Here is a 24,004-nt window from a genome sequence, read left to right on the forward strand (position 1 = left end):
AGGCCTGCTTAGCAACAAAACCATGCAACAGAAGCATGAGACTTGCCCCCAAACAATAAAACAATGGTGGCATGAGACCCACATCCCGCCCAGTGAGCTCAGTAAGTTAATGACCCCTAGGGTATGTTCTCTGCACACATAAAAAACAATACTTTGTGGACCTGGCTTGACTGTTTAGGGATAAGGAAACTCCCCTGCTCAACCTGGAGGAGAAGCTGATGATGGAAGCATGACATCTACTCGAGAAAGACATCTCAAAAAAAGCAAAGAGTTGGATATACTGAGCAACTAACACTTCTGTACAAAAAGTATACTACAGAAAATATGTGCATGTCATGTATGTAGGGATGCTTGGAGGATAAGAGATTAAAATTTGGATAGAACTAGTTGCAGAGGCTTAAGAACAAGAAGAAGTGAGGAAACCTCAGAGAGGAAGGGATTGGAAACCACAGATGAGGGTAAAGGCCGAGTGGGGTAGGGAGAGGCAGGGATATGAAAAGGCTGGCTGAGTTGGAGGCGAGATTCTGTATTGTCATGTTGTCATAGGTCACAGAGGACTCTGAATGTCAAAATGAGGATTTTTATTATTTTCTGATCTATGTCCTTAAGCCAAGAGGGTGACATAATAAAAGTGATGCTTTTAGACGATTAATCTGGCACTAGAATGCAGGATGGATGTAAGAGAAAATTAAAAAAAACCCCAATAAACTAAGAAATTACTGTAGCAAGTTTAGGCAGGAGATACTTGAGTCCTAAAATATGGTACATTCAATGTCAGTCTACTTTCTGACCACCTACTATGTCCCGAGAACAACATTAGGTACATTTACAGAGTGATCTTTTAAAATTTAACAGCAGGTCAGGATGAGTCCTTATCTATCTTCATCTGTAGATGAAGAAATACAGGCTCTAAAAGCTTATGTAACTTGTGAAAGTTCTTACAGTTTACAAATAGCAAACAGGAGACTGGATGTTGAGAATTCTAGTTTCGGACCCAGTATTTTCCATGTTACTTAAGAGTTGACTTTTCTATTAGAAGTTCTGTTGCAGGTGAGGGAGGCACTCAGGATCAGAAGAGGTTATCAGGAACTCAATACCCATACTTATCTAGGAGAGGCAAGCATTTCCACTGTAGAAACTAGTGAAGAAAGTAGGCTTAAAAAAAGCTATTCTTAATCATATTAAGAGACTTGGAAGCTGCATGTGAAGAAGACTGTGGAGCCCCCATCAAAAGGTGACCTGAAGATAAGCATTTGAGAAAGATCTAGACTCTTTGGGGGTAACCCATTGGAATCGGATGTCCAAAGAAAAAAGGCAAATAAGAAATAAATCTAATGTTTGAATAAGAGTATCATAAAAATGGAAGTTTAAAATTTTTAAGACATTTAGAGTGCACTCTAGAAAAATGTTTCTAATAAAAAGATTTCATGAGTGAAAATGAAATGTTATAAGAAGCAATGATGAAGAAAACTGTATATAGACTAGTTTTTTTTTCTCAGAAAAAAATTAAATATAAATACTTATTTACTACATAAAGCCTCAAATTGTGGATCTATGGGTTTGAAGTTACTTCTATGATACAAAATATGAATAAACTTTAAGTCCTGTTTCTTCTGAATTTAAATGTGCTCCCACTAATTCTTATTTCAGGCTCAGATAGAAAGATTGATGCTGGCAGGGCAATTGAAATGTTGGCCCGTCTCTTCAGAGATAAAGGATTTTGTGTCAGATGCAGGTGATGGATATGGTCAGTTGAATCTGAAAGCTGAGGTACTAATTTACAGTGTTCCCTTAAGTCACTAAAAACCAGAATTACCAGAGACTTTTGGACTCACCTCCTCTGTTTTATACCTAGAATTTAATTGATTGAACAGATAAATACTGGGAACTTTTTGGCCAACTCAGTACTTATTGAGTCTCCCATATGTTAGGTTTATATGAAATGCAAGAGGTTGGAACCAATCTTCTAAGATTGATAAATTAGCTAGAAAGCCCCAGTGGGCAAGTAAATCTCAGATAACAGGCAAGAAGACTCTGAGGCTTGGGTCCCACCTGTACTCCACATAGAGCTCTTCTGCAGTTGCAGTATTGGAGGACTGAGATTTGATTTTCATTAAGGAAGTTGGAAATTACCAAGAATGTCTACACATATCACTTAATATGAGCAGCTAATAGAATTATAATACTTTAAAAAATCAACTCTGTACCCAACACTGGACTCAACCTCCATTCCCCCACCAAAACAGCTTGCTGTTCTAGGGTTCCATCATGTCTAGACTCCCCATCATGTCTAGACTCCTCAGGTTCAGTGTCTGGTCCCCAAGCTCCTCTCTGCCTGACAGGCAGGAGGTTAGCTGGTCCAGCAGGGAGGGAAGATTCAAAGACCCAGCTCTGCAGCTCCTGTTTCTCCCCCAGTGCATGTCAGCTGCATTTCCTAACCTTACTTAACTAAACTATATTGCTTTCTTGGGTTTGCATGGAATTCCCCTATCATGTGAATGATGAGATAACTTGAATAACTTGAAATTGAAGAGACTATCTGATTCAGGCTAGTCCATTTCCATTGTGCCATGACGCATTTTCATATTATCATATGATGAAACTTCTGAGCTATATTCTCCCATTAAAAGAGCTTCTAAGAACTGCGTTAACCCTTCAGAGCACCAGAACAGCATTAGTTCTGAGGAAAATTGCAAGGTAAATGAAGGAATTAAAAAGTAGAGCCCCAGAAACTTAGAGGAAATATTTGAGGACTGCTTTACCTGGTCATTCATATTTAACTTTGATGACTATCCTCTGAGACAGGAATTAACATTCACATTTTCCAATGGAAAAAACTGAGGCGCTTTGAAGTTAAGTAACTTACCCAAGGTTTCCAAGTGGTGGCTGAGTTGGGATTTGAACTCCGGTCTCTTTGACTTCAAGACTTGTACTGTTTCTAACACAATGAAGTTTTATAGCACTAGGGCAGCATGTCTAGAGAAGGGAATCCTCCTATACTGTTGATGGGAATGTAAATTGATACAGTCACTATGAAGAATGGAATAGAGGTCTCTTAAAAAACTAAAAATAGAGTTGCCATATGATCCGGCAATCCCACTCTTGGGCATATATCTGGAGAGGAACATGGTCTGAAAGCATGCATGCACCCCAGTGTTCATGGAAGCTTGGTTTACAATGGCCAAGACAAGGAAGCAACCTAAATGTCCATTGACAGAGGAAAGGATAAAGAAGATGTCATACACATATAAAACAGAATATTACTCAGACATTAAAAAGAATGAAATAATGCCATTTTCAGCAACATGATAGACCTAGAGATTGTCATACTAACTGAAGTAAGTCAGACAGAGAAAGAGAAATATCATATGACATTGCTTATATGTGGAATCTAAAAATAAATGATACAAATATACGTATTTACAGAATAGAAACAGGCTCACAGACTTAGAAAATGAACTTATGGTTGCAGGGGAGAAGGATGAGGGGAAGTGACAGTTAGGGAGTTTGGGATGGACACGTATACATTGCTATATTTAAAACGGATAACCAACAAGTCCTACTGTGTAGCACATGGTACTCTGTTCAGTGTTATATAGCAGTCTGGAGAAGGGTTTGGGGGAGAAAAGATACATGTCTATGTATGGCTGAGTCCCTTTGCTGTCCACCTGAAACTATCACATTGTTAATCAGCTATTCTCCAATATAAAATAAAGTTTTTTTAAAAAACAAAAAAAAACAGCATGTCTAGTCTTTGACCAAAGGACACCATTCCACTCAATCCAACAAATAATCACTGGGCCTTTGATAACAGTGGATTAGACAGTAGAGAATATGAAAATGAAACTGCCTTTAGGGAGGTTACAATATGATGTTCAGCATACCGTAGTGTTGGATAGCATTCGTTGGATCAAATTACACGTGATGAAGGAATGGTATAGCTGACTATACAGAAGAAATTCTGTTAGAGAATTGCAGATTGAAAAGTGTGTGAGGAAATGCAATGTAGCTCTAAACTGCAGCATTTAAGGAAGGATGTTAAAGATCCTATAGAGTCCAAGGTCACATAGGCAGACAACAGCAGAGCGCAGGCTAACAGAGTCTTCCAACGGTTCAGAGCTTTGTGATTGTGTTTTCCCTTCACCATCTTTCAAAAAGCTGAAATCCTATTTCTGTGTTCTCTTTGCATATCATCATAAAAGAGCTATTGTTAAATCCTTCCTCTGAGAGAACAGCTTTAAGTTCCCAGACCGTGGGGAGATGTAGGCATTAGCTGACAGGAATTGACTTCCTATCCATCACAGAGGGAAGCTTCTTTTGGAAGAAATGAGTTACTTCTGAGGATTGAACTTTTAAGATGTAAAGCTCATTGATTTGCTTTTATGATTCTCCTGATACCTCCGAACATGTGTACACACACACACACACACACACACACACACACACAAGCTGCACGTACCCCAAGTTCAGCTGTATTGAAGATCAGGGATATTGGAGGTGCAGGATTATCTTGTAGCAGCATCAATAAAAATGTTTAAGCTAACAGCTGACTCATTCAAGAAATCATTCTAATTCTATCATCTTTTCTCCTTCTTTCTCTCTTATCAGTTATCTTGCTATATTACTCTCTTAACATGGCACTCTCTCCATTTCTATCATTTTGCATTCACCTTGATTAAGATGCTATTATTGGAGGTATTGGAAAGTAACATTTCACTAACACCACCATCTCCAATACTTTTTTCTTTCCACAACCTGACAGCTGAGACACTCAGGATAATAATATTCTTTTTCCTAAGTATCCACACTAAATCTTTTCTTCAGGGAAATGGCTAGTGCTTTTAAAAGTGACTTTCCCCTGTTTATCATCTGATCTATAGAACTGCTTCTTGTGATGAAAAGCCTGAGGATGAAGTACAGTCAAACCATTTATTAAAATAGATTAGATATTCTAGATGAGATAGATGTAATAACCCATGCTAAACAGCCAGTAATGCGGATGCAAAATTATAAAAGAATCACATTTTTATTCCAATTCTTTAGCTGTCAGCACTCTTCAAAAAAAGTAGTTTCTAGATTATACGTAAATGCCATTCAGCATACAGCTACTGATGGTCTATTTTATGGCCATGTCCTTAACGACCTTGTAGTCTGATTAAGAGAAGACTTATAAACAAATAATTTCAATATCATGAGTTAGGTTCTTGGATACCACGATGCTCAACGTGTTTATCCAGTTAGCCAGCAGAGTGGGGAAGGTAGGAGATTTTCAGAGCTGTGATTCCTCCATGGAAACTCTTCCCTTCCAGCAAAAGTAGAGATCACACCTCACCTTATATGTGCACGGGCATCAGAGTTCTCTCTTCCACCCTTTGTTGTTGTTTGGTTGCTAAGTCATGTCTGACTCTTTGTGACCCCATGAACTGTAGCCTGCCAGGATCTTCCGCACATGGGATTTCCTAGGCAAGAATATGGGCATGAGTTGTCATTTCCTCCTCCAGGGGATCTTCCCGACCTGTCAACTGAGCATTGGCAGGTGGCTTCTTTACTGCTGAGCCACCAGGGAAGTCCCTGTTATACCCTTTAGAAAGGAACAAGTGTTGCCCCATTCATTACACCAGGATGCAGAAGACTCTGGCCCTGGACCTGCCGTGTCACTTTCTCACTTAAAAAATAGGGTCAAAACCTTTGTTCTACTTCCCAGAGAATAAACTGAGACACTATGATACCAGTCAAGGAAAAGGTAACAACAAAAATTACCTCTAGCAGACGAGATCTTCTAGACTTGGTCTTTCCTTAGCTTTGTACAAGATCACATTTGCATCGTACCAAATAGATAACTTTAGTCAATTAAAAAAACCCTGGGGCTTCCCTGTGGTCCAGTGGTTAAGAATCCACCTGCCAAAGCAAGGAACAGGGGTTCAACCCGTGGTCTGGGAAGATCCCACATACTTAGTTGTGGAGCAAATAAGCCCATGCGCCACAACTACTGAAGCCCAAGTGTCCTAGAGCCTGCGCTCCACAAGAGAAGCCTCTGCAATGAGAAGCCGGAACACCGCAACAGGAGAGTAGCTCCCACTCACCGCAACTGGAGAAAAGCCCGTGTGCAGCAAGGAAGACCCAGTTCAGCCAGAACAGAAACAACCTAAGAAAGAAGGATCTGCAGCCCCTTTCATGAAGGGTGGGGGCAGCATTGTATGGGGGAACAGCATCGGTCCTAGAGTCAGAGGCCAGCTTCCGGGATGTTCCCTGGGACAAACAACTAAATCTCTCTGGGCTGGTTTTCATTCCTATAAAATAAAGGAGCTAGCGTGAGGATCAAAAGTTTTCTTTAAACCCTTGACATCTATTGATTCAAGGATGTCATAGACCCAGCAGGGAGAGAAATTTTAAGTTCCAGGATTCCATAGGGAAGTAATAAAAGAGGAAATAAGTCCAAGGCATTATAAAAAAAGAACTCCATTGGGAGAAAAAAAAAAGTGAATTCTCACAAGAGTTGAAGACCTATCTTTACACCAAAACCTGCTCATGAAGGTTTATAGCAGCTTTATTCATGATTGCCAAAACTTGGAAGCAACCAAGATGGTCTTAGTAGGTGAACGAATTGAGGAATGTGGTACATCCAGAAAAAAGAATAGTATTCAGTGCTAAAAGCAATGAGCTATTGAGTTATGAAAGGATGTGGAGAAAAATTAATGCATATAACTAAGTAAAACAAGTCACTGCAATTAAGAAGCCCTTGTACTGTGACTAGAGAGCAGATTTCATTTTCTGCAACTAGAGAAAGCCCATGCACAATGAAGAACCCCAAAGTGAATAAATAATTTTTACAAATAAATATTTTTTAAAAAGTGAGTTGGACAGCTCATTAATAAAAATATTTTTTAAAAGGATTCCTTACTCCAATGAAGGACTGTATTGCTAGGACATTCCGCCTAACCCCATAGTGGGTTGTTAGTTTTAGTCGCTCAGTCATGTTTGACTCTTTACAGCCCCATGGACTGTAGCTCACCAGGTTCCTCTACCCATGGAATTCTCCAGGCAGGAATACTGGAGTGGGTATTACCTTCTCCAGGGAATCTTCCCAATCCGGGGATCGAACCCTGAATTCAAGAATCTGTCTCCTGAATTGCAGAGTTTTACCATCTGAGCCACCAGGGAAGCCTGTACTCAAGGCTTCTAGGAATGCAGACTTACCTCATTATCCGAAAAATGTTAGGAACTTCTTCCACTGCCTCCTGTGCATATTCTATCATGAGCACGCTTTTCACAGGTTTGAGTTTTCAGTTAGTTTTCATCTGTCATCTAGAAGCAGGCATTCAAGGTACTAGCCACAAGCAGCAAGATGAATATCAGTTCACTACTGTAAGTCATAGAGTCCCTGGCTGTCTTCCTCACTGAATGCCCTCAGGGCTATTGATGAAGCCAAGTGACTCAACTTGGAGGGTATGCAATTTTGTTTACAAAGTTTCCAGGAGGAAAACTCTAAGTAAGCTGCAGGATGCTATACTACAGAATGATGGTGCTAATTGATTTGTTCAAGGCCATATAATTCTGCCTGGAGATACTGTGGTCTGTGGAGGGCACCCTATCACTACATATGTTTAATTACCTTCACTTGAGATGGTCAGAAACATGAAAGAAAAATACCAGCCCCACAGAAAAGAAACTCTTCTGAATCAGAGGCCTTTGGACACAGATAGTGGTGACCTGTGTTTAAAATTTAGTGGCTAAGAGCAAGACAGGCATTGGTTCATCCCCGTAGGGACTGCAATTTACCATAATCAGTACAGAAAGGCTTGATGGATGTTTCCAGAAGGCTCCCTATTTTCATGGCCTCTAAATGCTTTCAGGCCACAGGGTGTCTTCTCTAGAGAGACCTATAAATCCATCAGGCTCTCTTTCCCTTTCTTTTTTATTGAGAAATAATCTAATAACTAATCTTCTGTTAGGTCCATAGAACAGTTAACCAAATGTGGGAGGTGACCAGTTGGCTTAGATTAACATAATTCGTCTTTAAACCATATCTATTCAAAAGGCTCTAAGAAGCATCTGAGTATTTTTTTAAAACGTGTTAGTGAGATGATCAAATCAATACCAGCATAATAAGTTAGACCTACAGCTGCTTATTTTAAAAGACGGCCATCCTCCTTAAAAATGATGCTGGCATTATGCATGCATACTAAGTCGCTCCAATCGTGTTGACTCTTTGCAGCCCTATGGACTGCAGGCCGCCAGGCTCCATTGTCCATGGGATTTTCCAGGCCAGAAAACTAGAGTGGGTAGCCATTCTCTTCTCCAGGGTATCTTCCTGACTCAGGGATAAAATCCATGTCTCTTGTCTCCTGCATTGGCAGGCGGGTTCTTTACAGCTAGTTCCACGTGGGCAGCCCGTTTGTATTATAAAAGATGTTAAATCCCATTAGATCTAAGAAAAAAAAATTCTTCGGTGGAATTAGTTGTCAAGAATAGAATATTTGCTGGAGATTAGAGACCCTTGCTGGGATTTCCAGATTCAATTGAGTGCATTTGTAAGCAGGGAATATTTTAAAGCGCTTTTCTGAAGCATCACTGGAGCAGAAAAAGAACCCTTAGAGGCAGCCATTCTGAGCTTCAGTTTCCTAAGAATTCGGGAGACTGTGTACTGCATTTTTGAGGATAATTCATTGATACTAATCAAACTACCTAGATTCACTTGACTTCATGCTGTTTAGACCCAGGATTATTAACATCAAAGGCTTTTTTAAAATCAGCTCTGCTATGTACTGAAAAATAGAAAGGTTTATTGATCATCAGGCTTAAGCTGGGAGGGACCCAAAGCAAAAGGCCAGATGGAGGCTCAGACGACGCTCCCAGGTCTCAAGAACTTGAATCCTTTTATCCACCCTCACATCCACAAGGTTTGAAGGAAAAGGCAAACAGATATGTGACTGTGAACATTCACCCATGTTTTCGCTGCTTATTATCTGCCAAGAACAAGACTTTGGGTGATACAGGCTATTAGCTAATAGCTCCTGTGATCCATCATCTTCTTCAAGCCAAGTCAATTCCTCTTAACAAATTGAAATTTCAGCATGGCCTCTGCAGCATGTGGGGCTCAGACTGCAGGAGATCTGCTGCTGAATGCTAATGGATGCAGCAAAACACTGCCGCAGGGCGGAGGCTGTCAGGGAGCGACTGTTCCCTATAGCAGCTTTTGTTCAGAACACGATTCAGAGGAGCCTTGCCTTAGAGGTTAGCCTCTTCTATACATAAAAGGAGTTCATCTCTGTATTAAGTGGCACTTTCCCCAGGATGCTATTTACGGAGGATTCTTGCATCTAAGAGACATTTAAATAAAAGCCAAGTCTCAGTTATCTTTTTTATACCCAATGCCTGTGTGTTTTAAGTATGTCATGTTTGGATGTTGAATTACATCTCCATTTCATCTGGACAGTGTGGCATTTAAACAGACCAGTCTTAAACCTAGGGATCTAAACCTGGCAGGAACCTCAGAGAGTCCACCCATTTGAACTGTAGAGAACTGGGAATTGAGGACAGACTGGTTAAGTGACTGACTGACAATTACACAGCAGATTGTCCCCAAGATCACCTGGAATGAAAGTAGGCATCACCTAGTCTCTACCTTTAAGGTTTAAAAATGGATAGATCCATGGATGATCATACTAAGTTAAGTAAGCCAGGCAGAAAAAGGCAAAAATCACATAATAACACTTACATGTGGAATCTAAAATACAACACAAATGAACTTATCTATGAAACAAAAACAGATCCCCAGACATAGAGAACAAACCTGTGGTTGCCAATGGGGTGAGGGAGTGGGGGAGGGATGGATCGGGAGTTTGGGATTAGCAGGTGCAAAGTATTATATATAAGATTAATAAACAACAAGGTCCTACTGTATAGCACCAGGGAACTATATTCAATATCCTGTGATAAACCATAATGGAAAAGAATATGAAAAAGAATATGTATATATATAAGTATATATGTGTGTGTGTGTGTGTGTATCACTTTGTTGTACAGCAGAAATTAACACAACATTGCAAATCAACTATACTTCAATTAAAATAAAAGCTTAAGCCAGCAGGTAGTATGTGACACATGTGTAGACATCCATAGGAATAAAGGAGTTTTGCACCCAGTGAGGTACTGTCTCATTTTTCATCTTGTTTAGATAGTGACTTTGAACCTTGTATTGTGCTATTCTGTATCCAAGTTTTTGATAATGAAGGTATTGTGAGAACTCGAAAGAAAACAATAAATCACATTAAAATCAAGACTCATTCTAAGAATCCCCTCTCTAAGTGTCTGTCTCATTGGGCCAGAAGCCCCCAGAGGCTGTATCTCCATTCTTTACATCCTCTTACGTATTAGAGTTTGACTGCGAAGGAGGTTTGTTGAATAAGTCAGTGAAAGAACTTGCGAGTAAATGACATCAGACAAAAGAAGGGATGTCTTCACTTGCCAAGTTCACTGCTGGGAAGGTTCTTCCCTTCATTATCAGAGTTCCTACTCCAGCCAGAGTGAGGCTTTGTGCTCGTAATTTCAGCTATAGGAGATAAAGATCAGACTTCCCAAAGGAAGCTCTAAATAGCATGAGAACCACTCTCTGGAAACTAATATCATTTGTTTTCTTATCCCTGAAAGAGATGCATGTCCCTGGGCTCCGATAAGGCTGAGGTGGACACTTTGTCTAATCTTGCCTTTCGCTGGGGATGTCCTTTGGGATGAGGCTTCCCAAGTGGCACTAGTGGTAAAGAATCTACCTGCCGATGCAGGAGAAGCAAGAGACATGGGTTTGATCCCTAGGTTGGCAAGATCCCCTGGAGAAGGGAATGGCAACTCACTCCAGTATTCTTGCCTGGAGAACCGCTTGAAGCCTGGTAGTCCATGGGGCTGCAAAAGAGTTGGATCTGACTTAGCAACTAAATAACAACAACAATAACAACAATAATAACAATAATAACAATAACGGGGCACTCTCGTCATCCCTAAGAAGACCCTACATGAATCCAGCTTCAGGACCTTAGAAGACTCTTTTCTTAGAGCCCCAGAATAAGGTTCTCATATACAAATAACCCAGATCCATGTTATCCATAATAAATATTTCACTTCTCCTGAAACCTGGTGGATATTTTTAGTCCCATTGTGTTCTTTCACTGTCATTTGTTCTGACAACTTATTTGGTGAATGACATACAGATGAAGGGCTTAGATGCTAGCAACGGTGAGTATGGAGTCCAATTGCAAGGTCACAGTGGCAAAGACCTTGCACCAAGGACACAGAAGTGGAGCCCAGAACCAAGATCATCTCTGGACCTCTGACTAAGCCCCTTTAAAACCATTGACAAAATGCTCCTGATCATCACCAGCAGGCTTCTTGACCTCTATTAGGCAAAAATACCTATTCCAGTGCTTACCCTAGAGTGTTCTAACCAGTCACCTGATGCCACCCTTCCTCTTTGTTTTGAGGCTATAAAAATTGGCTCCTAACCCAAGAAAAACATTGACTTTGCCTGGCCTGTCAGGAGGTTGGCCTGCTATGCTCACAGTGCCCACATTATCTCTACTCTTTGTTCTTTAAAATAAACTCACTCCTTTCTACAATACTTTGTGTTTGGAAATTCTTTTCCAATCTGTTTGGACTGCCACAACTGTGAGGAATTGCACACAAGGCAAACGCAAGAGCCTCCATTTGGGAAGGAGTCATACATAGGAAACACCTTGTTGTAAGGCAACAAGGTGAGTTAAGCTGCCAGCTAGTTAGGAAGCCTATTCTGGACTGTGGTCTGGTCACTTTAAAAGGAAATGCCAAAACGGTAGGCCAATTTGTGGTTTTAAGCTAAGCATTAAGGCAAAGAATGTATACCTTTCTGTCTCATCTCATCCATGCTGATGCTTTATATTCTCCCCTACAGCTTCACAAAGAAAATTGCTGAGTCATTCTATTCCTCTCACTGTCTCCAGGATGAGACAGTATAAATTATTTACATTCAGATACTAAGACAACGAGTGGTTTTGAATTTGTTTTTTCCATTCCTGGTCTGAATTGTTTTTGTGACACTGAATTAAACTCAGAAGGCCACTGATGACTGCAGTAAGCTTTTAGTATGGTCAAAACAAGCCCATTTGCTGCAAAATCCTAGTCTTGAAGGTTAAATAAATATTTCATAGTGCTTCTAGTTGGATGTGTAAGCACAGACATTTTCAAGGACCAAGATTGGAATTTAAATGGAGATTCTGGACAGTTTTTTTTTTAATCCAGCTCAGTAAAAGGGACCACATGTATGGTTACATTGCTGGCTTATCTGTTATCTGTAAAAGGTACATGTTTTAGACATTTAAGATCTGGGACTTCTCTGGCAGTTCGGTGGTTAAGACTTGACCTTGCAGTGCAGGATGTATGCAGAATTTTAGCTCTCTGGTATAGGAGCTAAAATCCCACAATCCTCACAGCCCCCAAACCAGACCATAAACAATAGAAGTAATATTGTAGCAAGTTCAATAAAGACTTTAAAACTGATCCACATTAAAAAAAAAATCGTAAAAAAGAAAGATTCAAGCAGGTTTTAGTTGCTGACTGGAAGAATCCTTTTTAATGCAGTTGTCATGTGATTTTGATGTCTTCTGAGATTTGGGGAGTTCTACCAGACTGCAGCAAGATCGTCTGGAACATGCTTTGTGGACCCCAGGCTGCCAAATTCAGATTGAAAAAAAGAAAGCAGCAAATAAGAGAGGACTTGAGGAAGAAAAAAGTGTGACTAGGACAGAGACCTATTTCTTCTTTTTATTTCTCCCCATTTCCTTTATCAGTTCATCCCTCTTTCTTTCTCCTGTATCTCTACCCCACCCTCATTGTTAATCACTATACTTTGAATTTCACTTCTAGACTCTTTTTTAATTCATATTTTGTCATCTATCATGAGTCTGTTTTGCATTTGTAACACAAATTTTGCCTCAACTAAACTTAATACGTAGAAAGGATAAAGAGCAAATTTTATCAAGTCATGGGGTTTATGTATCTTGCATTGTAAGACAGTCATTTTGTAGGAAGGCCGAAGATGGGAAACATCAATGCTACAACATCCCCCTATAAGGCCCAGTTGTGTGTAGTTGCTAAGTCGTGTCTGAGTCTTTGCAACCCCATGGACCGTAGCCTGCCAGGCTTCCCTGTCCATGGGATTCTCCAGGGAAGAATACTGGAGTGGCTTGCCATTTCCTGCTACAGGAAGGCCCAGGTTAAAAGTTGCTAATCAAAGTATACGCTTTCCAGAGAAACTTCAGAATCTTTCTTAACACTGTACATGTAACAGCCACAACCAGGTTATCAGAGTTGGCACATGAGATGAAGCCAATTTGTTAACCTTAATTTAGTAATTTCTGTGAAACTGCACGGGCTGATTTCAAGTGTCAGGTTTGAAACTACTCAGGGGCATCACTAGGTGTTTTAATCAAGGGGGCAGCAGCACAGAACACAAATAATCGATTGCACTGGATAAGCCTGGACTCACATTGCGGTCTGCTAACTGTCCTGGCTGCTTGTCCTTCTACTGAGCTTGTTTCACAGAGGCAAAGATACTTATTTTTCGGAGTCCTCAAATTGCTTTGTAAATAGCTAAGCAGTAGTCATTCAGTTTTCATAGTTTGGGTTATTGTCTTCACTTGCTGTCCTCTAGGGATGGAATCCTGTCAGTTTATGTTCTTGGTTAAGTGAAGTAAAAGTGTTAGTCGCTCAGTTGTGTTGGACTCTTTGCAACCCCATGGACTATAGTTTGCCAGGCTCCTCTGTCCATGGGATTCTCCAGGCAAGAATACTGGAGTGGGTTGCCATTCCCTTCTCCAGGGGATCTACCCAACCCAGGGATTGAACCTGGGTGTCTCGCATTGCAGCCAGATTATTTACCATCTGAGACACCAGGGAAGCCCTCATGCTGTTGGTACGACCAACTTAGACTATTAAACATCTGCCAGTCCCAGAAGGAAACGTCTTCTTACAGGGGTGATAGCTGGGTGCGTTCCACTTCCCACAAAGCTCTAAATAATGCAGCTTCTTTTTTTAAAGAAATATTTATTTTTCATTTTTCTGGTTATGTCTGGCCTTAGTTGCAGCATGTGGAATCTTCATGGCATCATTCAGACTTTCTAGGTGTGACACAAGGGCTCCAGAGCATGCTCTGTAGTAGGTGGGAACTTATTTTCTTGACCGGGGATTGAACCCATGTCCCCTGCATTGCAAGGTGGATTCTTAACCACTGGACCATCAGGGAAGTTCCCAATAATGTGAGCTTCTGAGCTCTCATTCTCAACCTACTTGATTGTCAAGTATCTGTGATAGGACATGCATTTCTTTCTCCCTGTCTCATTCTTAACCTTTAATTTTCGGTCCCCAGGTTTTGTTTCTATTATTCTATCAAGGTAACTCTCTTTTGGAGGTGGTGCTTTATAACTCAAGTGGTCTGTTCTTAGCTCTTCATTATCCTGTACTCTCTGCTGAACTGGACAGTATTGTTGGTTCTCCTTCCCCACATCACTGCCCCCACCTCTGGCCGCTTTCTGTCTCTGTGAAACTCTATCCTTCTTCGGTTCTCATTACATTTCATTCTTTTGATTTTCCTGTTACTCTTCGGAGTTTCCCTCAGTCTCCTGAACTGATTCTTTGCTCAACTCTCTTTGGCTAAGGAAGTGCATTCCATGCTCCTAACTTGTGTTGACATTGTTACTCCACTGATACTAAACACATAAATTGTGTTTCAAAGCTATGCGTGTGTGTGTTTAGTCGTGTCTGACTCTGCCACTTCATGGCTTATAGCCTGCCAGGCTCCTCTGTCCATGGGATTCTCCAGGCAAGAATACTGGAGAGGGTTGTCAGTCCCTTCTCCAGGGAATCTTCCTGACCCAGGGATTAAACCAGGATCTCCTGCATTGTAGATGGATTCTTTACCATCTGAGCCAACAGGCAAGCCCTTCAAAGTTATATCTACATCCTATTCCATTGAAAGATAACATACAGAACACCTAACTGCAGAAATTTTTATGTGAAATGCTTGTATTTCCAAGTCAGTTTTCTTACCCAAACCCCAGTTCTATATCTCCAAGAGCCTATGGGTTATTCTACTTAAATTATCCACTTGCACCCCAAGCTCATCAAATATAATCATTGACTACTTCTGCCAAACAAATCCAATCTCTTCATCTGCACTTTGTCAGTACAGATATTTTGCAAGTTACTCAGACTTAACAAATCTAAAACTTCCTGTGACATAATTGCATTTTTTTCTTCACCATATCTCATATCATTTACTTCCATTTCCACCCTGTTTCTCAGGTTGCCTTACTACTTGCCCAGATTGCTGGAACTTCCTTGTGCTGCCCAATCAAATTCTCACTCTTTTTCTCTTATCCTACCTGAGCACATTTTATCCTGTCATTTCTCTGGAAAGGCAGATTCAAGAGATCTGTATACAGTAATCCTTTACCGATGAACCTTCAAACTGTGAGCTTTCAAAGATGCAAATGTGCATTTCATCAACATCAGGTGTGAGTGAAATTGCAGTTTGCCCTCCATCTCCTATTGCTGATGATCCTTCAGCTCTACCATCTCCCATCTCCTCTCCTTCCTCCAGTCAGTAACTCTTCTTGCCTGTTCACTCAGTGCCAGCCCCTGTATGCCAACTGTGGCACTGTACAACTGTACTTTCCAAGCTACTAAGCTTTAAGATTAAAAATGTTTTCTTTATTTTCTGTGTTTTTTTTTTCTTATGTACTATTTGTGTGAAAAGTATTATAAACCTATGACAGCATAGTACTATATAGACGATTGTGTTATTTGGTACCTAGGCTAACTTTGTTGGACTTATGAATAGACTTATAAATGTGCTCTCAGCACAGAACTCATTTGTACGTAGGAGACTTACTGTATATCATTGTTTCATGTCGAAGCTTCTCAGTCTGATGTTTAAGGCCATCTGCCAACATTTCCAATGTTATCTCCCACTCTTCCTCAACCTATATCACCTTAGCCAAGCTGTCTGGCTGCCCCACCAACTTTCCATGCTTGGCATTGTTTCTACATTGTGTAATATTATTGTCTTCATCCAGCATGTCCTTCTGACTACTGACCCTTAAATCAAATTATAGGCATCATCTAAGATTCTGTTTTTGTAGTCTCTTCTATAAAATCTTTACTAATTTTTCACTCCTAATTTATCATTACTACCACACGATTAATCATTTAATTGTCCTCTATGTTATGTTTGGTAGTTTTATCTCTCACTGTATTTGTAAATTTCTTATTTCATCTGTTAAATAGCTTTTGTGCTCTCCTGGGAGCTCAGCATAATCTTGACAAATAGGGGGTGTTCAATAAATATCTCATTGATTTACTATTCCTTCATTTAACAAACACTTGTCTAAGTAAATTGTTGGGTAAATGAATCAAACTGATTGATGGATTGATTTTGTCTATTGATTCAGTTTCATACTGTGCTCAGCTCTCTGCACTTTAATTTGAGTGGTGAGGGACACCTAATATTTTATTTCCTTCCACCTCCAGACAATTCCTGGAATAGACTCCCATAAATAAACTATTGGGATCAAAACACACCTTCAATCACTTTCGGGTGAAACTATGTTAAACAGAAATTTAGTATCTGGATTTTAATGATAGAGTAAACCCCTGTCAACCAAGGTCCGTCTAGTCAAGGCTATGGTTTTTCCTGTGGTCATGTATGGAGGTGAGAGTTGGACTGTGAAGAAGGCTGAGCACCGAAGAATTGATGCTTTTGAACTGTGGTGTTGGAGAAGACTCTTGAGAGTCCCTTGGACTGCAAGGAGATCCAACCAGTCCATTCTGAAGGAGATAAACCCTGGGATTTCTTTGGAAGGAATAATGCTGAAGTTGAAGCTCCAGTACTTTGGCTACCTCATGCGAAGAGTTGACTCATTGGAAAAGACTGTGATGCTGGGAGGGATTGGGGGCAGGAGGAGAAGGGGACGACCGAGGATGAGATGGCTGGATGGCTTCACGGACTCGATGGACGTGAGTCTGAGTGAACTCTGGGAGATGGTGATGGACAGGGAAGCCTGGCGTGCTGTGATTCATGGGGTCGCAAAGAGTCGGACACGACTGAGCGACTGAACTGAACCGAACTGAAACCCCTGCCAAATGATTTTTGTGTTGACTCATTAAAGAAACAATATAAATCTCCATGAAAAGGTAAATTAAACTCTGGTTCTCTTCCTAGAAGTGACACATTAAACATGAGCCACTTTAAATTAAGAGAAAAATAATATTTTATTTTATTTAATACATTTGAATATTTAAATTAAGAGAAAAATAATATTTCAGAAACCAGAACAAATGGCACCTTCAATCTGGGTTCTACTTAGTTCAAAGTGATTTTTAGGGATTAACTGAGAAAGTAGTAGCATAATTTTTCATTCTTCCCTGAAGAGCTTTAGCACTAGCAAGCCTATTATTTTATAAAACTCATTGTCTTTCATTTAGTAAAATCTATTCTTTGCTAAAACGTCTCACCTTATAACCCAGTCATATTATAATACAAGCAGTATCATGGGTTGAATTTAGTCCCCCTAAATTTCATATGTTGAAGACCCAATTCCTAGTACCTCAGAATTTGAAGATATGGCCTTGAAAGTGGTTATGGAGTTAAAATGAGTTGGTAGGATGGCTTCTAATCCAAATTGACTTGTGTGTTTTATAAGAAGAGGAAATTTCAGACAATAGGGGCACATGTATACAGAGTGACAGCCATGTAAAGACAGCAACAGGCCAAGGAGGTGGAGGTTTCCTTGGAAACCAAATCTGTCAGCACCTTGGTCTTGGACTTCTAACCTCCAGAACTGTGAGATGATAAATTTTCGTTGGGTAAGCCCCACTGTGTGTGGTATTTGTTACGGTGGCCCAAGCAAACTAATATATAAGCACATATATGTCTCTCTACCACACTGTGAATTTTTTGAAAGCAGGGGTCAAATTTCACTCAGATTTGTAGTGCTTCATAGAATCCTGGTAATAAGTGATTTTACACAATGTCATGGAAATGAATTTGTAGCTTGTTTGGCTCACGAGAATGCTCCTTTTTGGAATATATATTGTCTGAATATCTACTGGGGCTTGGTGCTCTTCTGGACACTGGTAGGTACGAAGATGAGTAAAACAAACACTATCTCAATGAAAGCACTCTGTAACGGCCATTATGAAAGTTTTCCATTTCCTGAAGATATGTGTCCATCACTCTATATTCCCAGATGGGCAAATCAAACCTATCACATTGCAAAATTCCCAGCCAACAGACTGAAGTGTTAAGAGGTTTGCACCACTCAAAGAAAAAGAAATGTTACATAACGCAAATCATTTTCAACCCCACCTCTATTTCCACTGAATGGGTTTAGGAGATTAATCTCTTCATGCCAAGACTTGAGTTAGTGACTAGCATAGAGAGTGATAAATCCAACCCTCTGTGACTGATGAGGACTTCAGACAATCCTGAATTCACAGCAGCAAACTTCCAGTGCAAGTGAGAAATCGAAGACTATGTAAAGCTCAAATCCCAGGTAAAAGTGGACCAAACAGTAGTGAGACTGAAAATGAAGTTACACCTAGGAGGGTGTGTAAACCCACCAAAGCGAAATGGACACCACCCTTAGACTGGTGGATTCAGACCGTTAGAAAGTTACTGCCTTGGTCTAGGCTACCTCAGGAACTAAAATCTAAGTTTGCAAGCCCAATTTAAGGATCCAAGCCCCTAAAGCTAATGAAAACTTAGATGATGGCACTATAAGTCTAGGAAGTCAGAAAATTGAATTCAGAAGGGCCAACTCTGCTTCCGACAACACTACAAAGCTACAGTAAACAAAATAACGTGGTATTGGCACACAAAACATATGGCTCAATGGAACAGAATAAAGAGCCCAGAAATAAACTCACACATTTACAGTTAATCTTCAATAAGGGAGACAAGAACATACATAAAGAAAAGACAGTCTTTTCAGCAAGCAGTGTTGGGAAAGTTGGATAGCCATGTAAATGTTAAGTCAAAACACTCCCTCACATGCAACAAAAAATAAACTCAAAATGGCTTAAAGAGTCAAATATAAGACAGGACACCACAAATCTATTAGAAAAGAACATAGGCAAAACATTCTCTGACATAAATTGTAGCAATGTGTTCTTAGGTTAGTCTCCCAAGGCAATAGAAATAAAAGCAACAGTAAACAATGGGACCTAATCAAACGTATAAGATTTTGCACAGGAAAGGAAACCATAAACAAATTGAAAAGAAAACCTTTGAACTGGGAGAAAATATTTGCAAAAGTTGCAACTGACAAGGGGCTGCTTTCAAAAAAATACAAACAGCTCATACAACTCATTTCTCCAAAGAAGACATACACATTGGCCAATAGACACATGAAAAGATGCTTAGCATTGGTAATTAGAGAATGCAAATTGAAATTACAATAAGATATTACTTCACACTGGTCAGAATGGCCATCATTAAAAAGTCTATAAATAACAAACACTGGAATAGGTGTGGAGAAAAAGAATCCTCTTATGCTATTGGTGGAAATGTAAACCTTAAGGTATCTGCCCAGCTCTTGACTATGTTCTATGGCTTTTCTGACTACCTTCTCAGTCTATAGACTTTCTATTTCTACTCCCCCACCCAGAATGGGGACTTCTTATGACTCTAAGTGATTCTTTTTGGAGCTGGACCAATGCTCAGATATCCATGGATACTTCTATCGATGCTGATTCAAGGTGAAGTGGTATATGAAAAAATGCTGCTTTTTGGGGTGAGACAGCATCAGGAGGCTGAAGCCAACAGGTAGAAAAATGCAAGCTAACGTGGGAGTCGGTAAAAGATTTGGAAAGAAACTGAGAGACTCCAAAAAGAGCTTAACTGAAAAGAGCAGAAAATAGAAAATAGGTTCTGAGATGCAGTCAAGACCTTTTGTTAAAGTTCAATCCAATGCCAAGAATCCAAAGAGCAAACAGAGCCAAAATAAGTGGGCTCATTATTGGCTTCCCCAGAAGAGCAAGCCCATGACAGCCAGTCTCACGGTCCATAGCTGACTGCTGCTGTACTGAGGTGAGGATTCTTAGCTCTTGCATCACCTCTACTATAGCCTCAAAGTGCAGAGAAACTTGGTCTCAGGATGCAATAGACAGGATCATCTTCCCTTCTCCCCTGGTATCTTCTAAGAGGAGGTCCTCCATGCTTGCACACAGATAAGCAGCTCTCAAACCCTGATATACTGGGTTTGTGGCCTTAGGTCTGCTCATGAGAACATGTCATCATAACATATCTAAACGTACCAGAATTTTCTTCCCTGACCACATCATCCCCTTTTGTACATGTGTCAGAGCTATTTTCATTCTCCACACATTGGAATATTGTTCCAGGGTTCTTCCTGGCCTCTTTTGTTTTCTTTCTTTTCTTCCTTCAAAATTGCATTGTAAAAACCTCTACGAGTGTACTCATCACTTCCAATGTCCTCTTCAGTAAATGATTCCCAACAGAAAAAGAAATTTCAAGGTTACCTCCTAAAGAAAGCAGAACTCTGCAAGCCAAATAAATGTAAACAAACACTCGTTGCAGCCAACCCAGCTCAGGATTAGTAGCTATGAGACATACTTTTATTTGTTTAGGCTATATTGCAAGCATGCTAGTTGCTTTCCAAATATTAAAATCTAGTGATGGAGATAATAAATAATGCATTTCATATAGATAGCATCTGAGTCAATGATGTAAGGTAATGGCTCTGGGGTCTACAGTTCTAGGAAGTGCCCACGACTGGGATACAATCAGCAGTCCCATGTGGGGTATGTGAGATAACACTTCACTAATGCAAGTTGAAACAGTGGCTCCAAGGGTCTGTAACTTGCATAGACAAATATGCCCAGTTCTCAATAATCTCACCGAAAATACAAGAAAAAGTCCTGGGAGAATGGCTTAGAAAGTGAGAGTATCTAAAGTGTGATTAGATCTACACTGATCACGAGTGATGTACAGATGCCATTTCATGGCTAAAATACATCACTGAGGACTGAGAATAATGCAACTTACTTAATTTACTTTCAGTGCTTCCAGGGGGATGTTGAAGGACTTGGCAGCTATTCCAGGAGCTCCATAGGTCTACACGGTAGGAAGCTGGTCCTTTGGAAGGAAGATGCTGTGAAATAAGAATCAACCAAATCATGTTTTTGAAAGCTGTAAAACACAATTAAGTTTTAACTTCCCTTGCTTTTAATGCAAATTTTAACTGAATCTCAAGAAGAAGTGGAAAACCCAAATAGCTCTATATCTATTCAAGAAAATAATGTAGGACTTCCTGATGGTCCAGTGGATAAGAATCCACCCGCCAATGCAGGGGACATGGGTTTGATCCCTGGTCAGGGAAGATCCCACATCCTGTGACTGAGAAGTCTGCACACCACAACTAGAGAGTAGCCCCCACTCACTGCAACTAGAGAAATCTCCTGTGAGCAATGAAGACCCAGTGCAGCCATAAAGAAACTAATTAATTTAAAAACTAAAAAAGAAAATAATGTAATTAAAAACTTCACAGAAAAACTCCAAACTTTACTGCTTTTATTATAAATTTAAACATACTGCCTATACTGTCTTTAGAGTCAATGTCTTTACTGATAAGTTGTAACAAAAAAAAGTTAGTGATGAAATACTACCAATCTTACATAAGTCATTTCAGAGGATAGAGGAAGAGGTACTATTTCTCAATGCATTTAATGTGGCCAGCACAATCCTGGTATCAAAACTTGACAAAAACATTATAAAAAAGATGTAGATTAATATCATTTGTAGATATAGATAAAAAGTTATCAACCATTATTAGCAATTCAAAAATATGAAAAAAGGTAGTACATAATGGTCAGATGAGATTCATCTCAGGAATATAAATTGGTTTAATATTTGTAAAGCAATCAATATAATCTGCTACATTACCAGAATAAAGGAGAAAACATATAGTCATCTTAATATATGTAGAGAATGTTGATAAAATTCGACAGCTGTCTATGGTTAAAATTTTTACCAAAGAAAAGAAGAAAAATTTCTCAAACTGTATACTGTAAAATATGTCTATAAAAAAACTATAGTTAATATATAAATCGTGAAACGCTCAATGCTTTCCCTCTAAGATCTGGAAAGGAGAAAGGATGTTTCCTGTCACTACTTCTAATTCAACGTTGTGCTAGGAGACTTAGCCAGTGGAAAGTTCCCCCAAAGAAATGAAAGGACCAATGCTTAAAAAGGAAAAAGGAAAAGTATCTCAATTCAAAGCTGACATAACTGTATGTTAGGAAATCTCAAAGAATCTATAAACAATTTGAACTATTAAGTAACTTTAGGGGCTTCCCTGGTGGCTCAGATGGCAAAGAGTCTGCCTGCAATGCAGGAGACCTGGGTTTGATCCCTGGGTCAAGAAGATCCCCTGGAGCAGGGCATGGCTACCTATTCCAGTATTCTTGACTGGGAAATCCCACAGACAGAGAAGCCTGGTGGGCTACAGTCCATGGGGTTACAAAGAGTTGGACATGAATGATGGACTAACACTTTCACCAAGGCTGGGGAATACACACCAATATCCAAAAATCTACAGCCACTTCTATTTATGTAAGGAAAAATTGAAAAATGAAAAAGAATAATACCATTCACAATAGCATCAAAAAACTCCCCTAATATTGGGAGTTGGTGATGGACACGGAGGCCTGGTGTGCTGCGATTCATGGGTCGCAAAGAGTCGGACACGACTGAGCGACTGAACTGAACTGAACTGAACTGAATATCTGGGAATGCATGGTTGCCATTTTAATTATGTCTTGGTGTAGTCTGTTTGGGACCCTGTGTGCTTCCTGTACCTGGATATCTGTTTCCTTCCTTAGGTCTGGGAAGGGTTTAGTTGTAATTTCTTCAAATACATTTTCAATCTCCTTTTCTCTTTCTTCTCCTGGATCCCTATTATGCATAAATTGTCATGATATATAGTATCCCATAGGTCTGTTATATTGCTTTCATTTTTTTTCCCTTCATTTGGCTTCTATCTGCTGGTATGATTGTGTGATTTTCATTATTCTATCTTTCAAATCACTTATTTATTCTCTGCCTTACTCATTCTGCTGTTCATTGCATTTAGCTCAGCTTTTGTCTAGGCAAGTAAGTTCTCTAATTTTTCTTGGCTCCTCTTTATAGCCTCTAGTTCCCTTTTTACAGTAACCTGCATTTCTATCAGCAGTCCTTCTGAGTCTCTTCAGTATTTTCATTATCTCCTTTTTGAACTCTGTGTCTATTATACTGAAGAGGTCTATTTCATTGTTTAGGGCAATTCTCTTGATCTTTTCATTGGGGGTGATTCTTCTGCTTCTTCATTTTACTTATATTTATTTTCCTCTGTGAGTTTAGGACAAACAATTATCTACTGTGGTCTTGGAGGGCTATTTTTTAAGTGGGAGCATCCCTGTGTAGCCTGCTTGGGTTTCATATTTTTGGTGTGAGGGCTGTTTTTAGAGTGGATGACTGCCACCTCTTTCCTCAGCATATGCTAGCCATTAGCCCCTTGCTAGGAGGTGTGACGGGTGTTGTGGTGCTGAGAGCCTGGATGTTGAGCTGGGGCCTCCTCTTTGCTCTGTGGTTGTAACTGCCCTGTCAGGGGCAGGGCTTGCCCTCTAGAACTTGGAATAGAAGCTCCCAGACCCGTTTCTGAGCTGTGGGGTTAGGTAGCTGGGATGGGAGCGCTCCCTGGCAGAGGTGCTGTCCGTCCGGGCGTGTTCTCTGTGGTGTCGCCTGTCACCTGTGTGCGGGCTCACACAGAACACTGTTGTTGGCGCCGCCCTCCACCCCGCCTCAACCTTGGGAATGCCGACCACTGTCCCCGGTGTCCCTCAGTCGTTTTTTCACCAGGCTACTGAGGTCGGGTCCCAGGACCTCAGTCGTTGGGCATGGGGACCCACTGTGGGAGATATG

The sequence above is a fragment of the Ovis canadensis genome, chromosome 2 (assembly GCF_042477335.2).
Source record: "Ovis canadensis isolate MfBH-ARS-UI-01 breed Bighorn chromosome 2, ARS-UI_OviCan_v2, whole genome shotgun sequence".
Lineage (NCBI taxonomy): Eukaryota > Metazoa > Chordata > Mammalia > Artiodactyla > Bovidae > Ovis > Ovis canadensis.